This window comes from Pantherophis guttatus, chromosome 1, assembly GCF_059756535.1.
Source record: "Pantherophis guttatus breed Tessera chromosome 1, ASM5975653v1, whole genome shotgun sequence".
NCBI lineage: Eukaryota > Metazoa > Chordata > Lepidosauria > Squamata > Colubridae > Pantherophis > Pantherophis guttatus.
In genome coordinates, this window is record NC_142063.1 from 198,980,687 (window position 1) to 198,987,756 (window position 7,070).

Consider the following 7,070-nt stretch of genomic DNA (forward strand, 5'->3'; position numbering starts at 1 on the left):
ATAAGGTGATGTTGGGAAGGAGCAGAAGGTCCTTTCAAATTTCAGATTTGCTCTCTCAGATACAACACCCACAGTGAGATTTTTTCCCAAAAGACTCCCTTTTACAAAATGCCAGCTTCTTGTAGCTTACCTGTAAACATTCACAAACATCCTCTTTCATTGATACAGCTTAATGGAAGACACCAAAGCAAAGTTCTTTGCAATAATTTCCCTGACACTCTTCAAGATATGATGGGGAAACCAGCCTGGAACATCCTTACCTGAAGTGCCCCACCGACCGGTACGCTCACACAGAGAGGGCCTCCTCAGGGTGCCGTCAGCCAAACAATGTAGACTGGCGACCCCCTTCTCTGTGGGGCCCCTGCCCTCTGGAATGAATTGCCCCCAGACATACGGAGAATCCCCGACCTCCGCGCCTTCCATCGTGCAGTGAAGACCCTGTTATTCCAGCAAGCCGCTCTGATGGGATAAATGGTTTTAATTTGGTTTTAATGGGGTTTTAAAATTGGTTTTAAATGAGAGTTTTAAATTCGGCCTATGATTTAATTATTTTAATCTGCTTTTAAATTCTATTTTGTACACTGTTTTATTATGGCTGTTCACCGCCCTGAGTCCTTCGGGAGAAGGGCGGTATATAAATTAAATAAAATAAATAAATAAAATAAATAAGATATTAAGATTTTCTGGTCACTGAAATAATGTAAATACTTATTTTTGCCATTTTTTAATGTTCAGTTCAACATTATAGTATTTCAATAATCAAGGAGATACATATTCATAAGATGAACCAGTAGCTACATGAGATACTTAATATTGCAGGTGTAATTTATTTGATTTATAGCCGGCCATCTTTCAGGAGTTCAATGCATTATACCTAGCATCCCCTCCTATTTTCCCTACATCAACCCTATGAGGTAGGTTGGACTGAGAAGGTGACTGGTTGAAAGTCATCTAGCCAGCATCCATACCACAGGGAGGAGTCTTCATAGTCGATAATCTTAGCCACCACAGTGCCCTGGAATTGTATGCATATGTATATTCATTTATAGATGACTGCATGTGAACCCAGACAGATAATCTTATATGAAATACCTTGGGAATAGCTACAGAAGCCAATTCAGGCATTTGAGGAATAAAACTAGACGGGTTTGATTTAAAATTAATTATCCTATTTTATCTGGCTAGCTTTTCGCAGCAAACAATCAACATAGATTTAGTAAAATATGCATTTGTAAATAAATTGTTTTAAAACAACATTTTTAAAAACCAAGAAGCAGACAATTTTAGGAAACAATGCAGCACACAGCAGGTGAATTAATCCATCTGCATTTTTCTTCTAGTTCACTCTGGAAATAAAGTGTTTCTATTTTTTCAATTCACAAATGGTTTCTCGATTCTGAACAAAACTAGCCTAAAGGAAAAAAGCACACTTTTAAGTGGCAAAGGAAGAAAATGCTGTTAAATGTTTTACTACTGTTACAAAATCCAAATCTTTTCATTAATTCATTGCTATGGCTTTGGAAAAAAAACCCTGCAATTTTCAACTACAGATTTCTTGGCTGCATTACTCTTTGCTCTTATGTTCATAATAGTTCACGATTACTGGATGATTACTGAATGTTCAGGTCATAATCAACTCCTTGTCACCAGCTAAGGATTAAACCTGGTATTAAACCCTAAAAATAGCAGTAGGAAAATGAGCCTGACTGCATTCCATTTTTAGCACCTGGAATGTAATTCAGTCATTGCCTGATTCTTTTTTCAAGATGACACTCGATTCCATTAAAGCTTCAACAGCATCAGAAATAAAATTATTTCACTGCTCTTTAACCATGCCCCCCCAAAATAGACTCAAGGAAAGTAAGCCAAGGTTCCTTGTTTCCCTTTAGAACTAGTAAACAGAATTTCATTTATATCTTCATGATCTGCTTTCCCAAACAAAATCCAACCAGGTCAGTTAGGGTGGGCATACGCCTTGCCCCTTCCCTTCAACATTGCCTCTTATACCCTTCAAACCTTCCAAAAAGCATGGAAGACATGGCTTTTCCTCCAATCCCTGGAATAAGGTGAGGTGGAGCGAGAGAATTTAATGAGACTGTATGTTGGAAGTTTAACTTTGGTGCAAGTTTTTAAAGTTTATGCTTTTAATAGATTTAATATGGTACCATGCTGTTTTATTATTGATATTGTTGTAATTGTTGATTGGGAGCCTCTCAGTTTTATATAAGATGTGAAAGGTTATAAATGTTTTAAATAAATAAATATTTTCCTATTGTTCTGCCCCAGCTCCAAATCCCAAGGAGTGTGACACACACAAAACTCCAAAAACTCCGTTTAATACAAACAGACCCCTTTCAAAATGCAGGCTTCCAGTGCAAATGTCTTTATCAACCTGCTATGAATTACAGAGAATAAACAAAGTCCGACAAAGGTTGGCAAATAGCCCAGAAACCAAGATATAACAAGAAACTCACTCTCAAAATGCTCTGTGTAGTAATTAAACGTTGTTTCCAGCAGCATGTGCTATCTGTGAGCAAGCTTAAATAGGCTAAGGGAATGGCCAATTAAACCTCCTCCTGAGTAGCCACTCCTGCCTTTTGGCAGCCCTGCATGCTCGAGCATTGAGAAGAGACTCCTCCACTTCACTCTCTCCACTTGAAGGAGCCTCTGGAGGTTCTGAAGGCCCTGGTTGAGTCTCTGCCTCTGGCACCACATCCTCTTCAGCCTCCTCGCTGTCCGACTCAAGCGCCGGCTGCACAGGCTGCTGGCGCGACACCAAACCAGCCTCCTCGTCGGGATCAGCCACAATCCGTGCAGGCCGTTGGCGGGCCACAACACCTATAAACTGATATTGGAGTTCTTAATATGGCACCCCAAAACTCCATAAATGTATTTCATGTGGGAGAGTTAATAAAGCCCCCTTTCCCCTTCTTAGGAGTAGTTGCTATAAAGTAGTTATCGCAAAAATCCTTGGCAATGTTTACAACTTTCATCTTCTTTTCCCCCCAGAGTAGCAAAGTTTTTCACAAGAAGGGTCACTAAATGAATGTTGCAACTGTATACTACTGACTTCATCATTTCTTGTCAGCTCTTACTATCCTGAATATACTTGCAGCATTATACCTGAGAAAGCTGCATCCTAGGCATTTAATATTTACTACTATTTCTTGGAAATGTTTAACAAATGTGTGTTTCCTGATTTATCAATTTTATCAGTAAGAAAGCCACTCTGAAGGAGGAGTGGGATGATGGATTACAATGAAGCGGCAGGAGAATATTCCAAGGAGAAGAGTGAGACAAGAGACAATACAGCCTGGAGCTAGATCAGAGAAGCAGGGAAGAGATTTAGGACAGTCACTCTCCAGAATCTCCCAAGGTACATTTGTTAGCAATAAATGTTTACATGGGCAAGAGTCCGTCTATACAGTGTGAACAAATAAAGAACTGAACTTTGGCAGCACTATTCTATATTGTTCTTGAGCTGGGCATGACACACACACTTTTTCTGTTAATACATAAGTACATATGATGAAAATGTTGTGGATATACGCTATCTATTTAGACACAAGATAACAATTTTCCCCTCTAGAATGTTTACACAATTCTCAATTTCTTCCTTATATGATTTATCCAACCATTGTCCTGCCAATTGCTCTGCCATATTGTTCAATCCAAGTCTACCTGAATCACCATTGTGTTGATGAAATATATATTCTCAACAACACAGAAATATATTACATAAAGAAACGGGCTCAATGTTTCCTCCAGAAATTACTTTTTGTTATTTGCTATGATGTTTATCAAAAAAGTACCTTCTCTTTTTGATATACACAGTACAGCTAAAATATTATACTTCTAAACTGGTGATAGTAAACATTATGGACAGAATCTTGTATTTTGAGATTGAATCCACCTAAGCAAATAAAACCAATAATGCAACGAGAAAGAAAGAGGCAGTAATATTGCTTATTTAGTATTTAGTGCAGTTACTGATAAAGTTTAGCTGTAAGCTTCCAGAGTTTAGAATGTTAGTGGCTTATTAAATCAATAAATACAAGTGCAACAGTAAAAGGAACATCCTTCTGTTAACTGCATTACCCTACCATAATGTAATAGCAACTGTGTATTTGTAATAGCAACACACATATATCCAAACAGAAGAAATCAAATACTATTTTGAAAAGCCCATACAAAGTTATTCACCAAGGAAAAGAGACAGTCCATAGGTTACAAAGTGTTTCATGACATGAAAATATTTATTAACACTAGTCCTTCAGTAACTTCAAAGCAGTACCAGCTCTGATAATGATGTTTTATTCAGGTAACCAGGTCTTAACATTTGTTTGGTGTGACATTTTGTGTATTTTAGTGCGTCTTAAGAATTTCATTAAAATATTTTGAAACAAAAGCTGTTTCACAGCTTCCTGCCATGATGTGGGTTTTAGATATCGGAGGATAAGTTTCATGACAAAAAACCAGTCAGGTCCCTAATATTTCAGGAATGTGTTCTACTCTATTTTATTTTCTGTCCCTTTCATTTATGTCTCGTCTCGCCCCTCCTTGTACAAATCAACTCCAAGATCTTAAGTATTTTATTCATTGAACATTGTTAGTGCATTATTAAGGGATGTGGTGGCTCAAAGGGAGAGGTGGCCCAGTGGCTAATATGCTGAGCTTGTCGATCGAAAGATCGGCAGTTCAGCAGTTCAAATCCCTAGTGCCGTGTAATGGGGTGAGAGCCCGTTACTTGTCCAAGCTTCTGCCAACCTAGCAGTTCGAAAGCACATAAAAAATGCAAGTAGAAAAATAGGGACCACCTTTGGTGGAAAGGTAACAGTGCTCCGTGTGTCTTTGACATTTAGTCATGATGGCCACATGACTATGGAGACGTCTTCGAACAGCGCTGGCTCTTCGGCTTTGAAATGGAGATGAGCACCGCCCCCTAGAGTTGGGAACGACTAGCACATATGCGTGAGGGGAACCTTTACCTTTAGTGCATTATTAGGAAGCAATTAACTTACATTCATCTGCACATTATACAGTAGAATAAAATACAAGTATCTCAGAGATACCATCCTGAACGTAATTTCTTTGTTCAGTTTTTACAAAACATTTCAAAGAAACTTTTAAGTATCTGTTTTAAAAAAAATCTGTTACAATTTCCATGACTCAAAAATCACAAAAACCCTACCAAAAGATTAATAAGGCTGATATAAAGAGAAAATTGATTGTAAGAGTTGACACAGGCATGATACTACAGGCATTGAAATTGGATTATATAAAACATGCACAAAGTAGCCAGGTTTACATGTTTCGAGTAAACCAGAACTCATGAATTCCTGTCCCTGGTATGCATACCAGGGACAGGAGTTCTTGGGTGGGTGACAGCAGGAGAGTGGGAAAGCAATTGGCAGAAGAACATAGTAGTAGCTAAGCAAACTAACGGGAAAGGAAAATTAAGGGTAGCAATGGGGGATGTGGACATATGTCATGCTTGAATTCAAGTGCAGTCATGGCTAAGTATAGTTGGATAAGGCAAGTATAGTTGGACTGATGCACAAGCCACATGAGAGAAGAGACTGTAGACGAATAAGGTATATCAGTTTTGCCCCATTCAATTCAGTCCATCAGTCTGAAATTTGTTATGGCTGAAACTTGGAACAACCAAGGTGATCCCAGCATAGAACAAAATACATTCTCCATTTCATGCACGCATCTAAACTAAATTAAAACTAAATTTAGATCTATAAGGAAGACTTAAAATTGCCAAAGTATGGATGAAACAAATTATATGATTTCTGAATATGGGAAATTAGGTGGCTTAGAAAGATCATTTTATGATTTATAACTTATTTTTCAGGATTGGACCAAAGGAATATCCTCAGAAAACTTCATTCTGTACATACCCGTACACACAGAGATAGTAGAATTCTATATGAAAACTGTGTTTACGTTGTCATTCTTAGCATAGATAACAGTCACAACTTCAAGCTCCTGCTTTTGTACTTAATAACTCCTTTGTTTTACTTTCGGGAACAGCAAATGAGATCAGATTCACGCAGGTAAGATAGTATTTTCTCCATGCTCGCCTATGAGCACTACTACTTCTACCACGTTTACTAAGTTTCCCCAAATCACCGGTTGCTGCAGTAACAGCAGCAGCAGCAGCAACAACACCCCCTCTGCCTCTTGTGATGCTTCCTAACAGCGGCCCAATATATAAAATCGGTGGGCAATTCCCACGTCTCCGAACCCACGCTTTAAAACTACGCACCGCGTTTGTAGCTGTGCCTTACCTCATTCAAAGGCGCGCGCCGCACCTTGAAACACGATTTTTTAAAAATTTTTTAAAAATGAGACATCCCGAAGCGTGGACTGGCTCATGCCTATCACGTGACGGGCAACAACCAATAGCTTTTATACGGTATTCTCTTAGCTTTCCAGCACTTGCTTGTGATCTCAGAGGGGAAAGTGAGCATGGTTGCGTTGTTTCAGATGTACCAGGGATCGATCAGTTTGGATGGGAGATTCGCAGGAGACCCCAGGACGGGCGACTATCCCGGGGAAATAAATAAATAAATATCCTGGGAAATGTATTAGTAGAGAACCGCTTCTGAATTCTTGCCAAAAGAAAGAACATATGCCTGTCTTTTAATAAACCACTAATCCACTGTTTCTCAACCTTGGTAGCTTGAAGATGGGTGGACTTCAACTCCCAGAATCCCCCAGCCAGCAGCGCTGGCTGGGGGGATTCTGGGAGTTGAAGTCCACCCATCTTCAAGCTACCAAGGTTGAGAAACACTGCACTAATCTATTCCATGGTACGGGAAAATACTAATAAAAGACATATGCGATTAACAAAATTAAGGAATGTTTGAAACCGATCCCTCAAATTCACGCTTCAATTCAAAATGAATAATTCCCCCCCCCCCTATGATTTTTCCGGGCAATTGTACGGTAAATATTGTAGCCGAGACGTCGCTCCGCAATTTTTTTATTTATTTTTTTTGCATTTCCGCTTCGCCTGAACTACAATTACCAGGATGCATCGGGACATCGATTTAGCAAAT

At 39.0% G+C, this 7,070-nt stretch overlaps 1 protein-coding gene across 1 annotated transcript in view; it reads right to left on the reverse strand.

Moving 5' to 3' along the window:
- Positions 1-6,377, reverse strand: part of SLX4IP (SLX4 interacting protein) — a 101,478-nt gene extending 95,101 nt beyond the window's left edge. Inside the window, exon 1 of the mRNA XM_087882301.1 lies at positions 6,297-6,377. The gene's annotated coding sequence lies outside the window, so the exon portion shown is untranslated. The remainder of the gene's footprint in view (positions 1-6,296) is intronic.
- Positions 6,378-7,070: the final 693 nt, after the last annotated feature.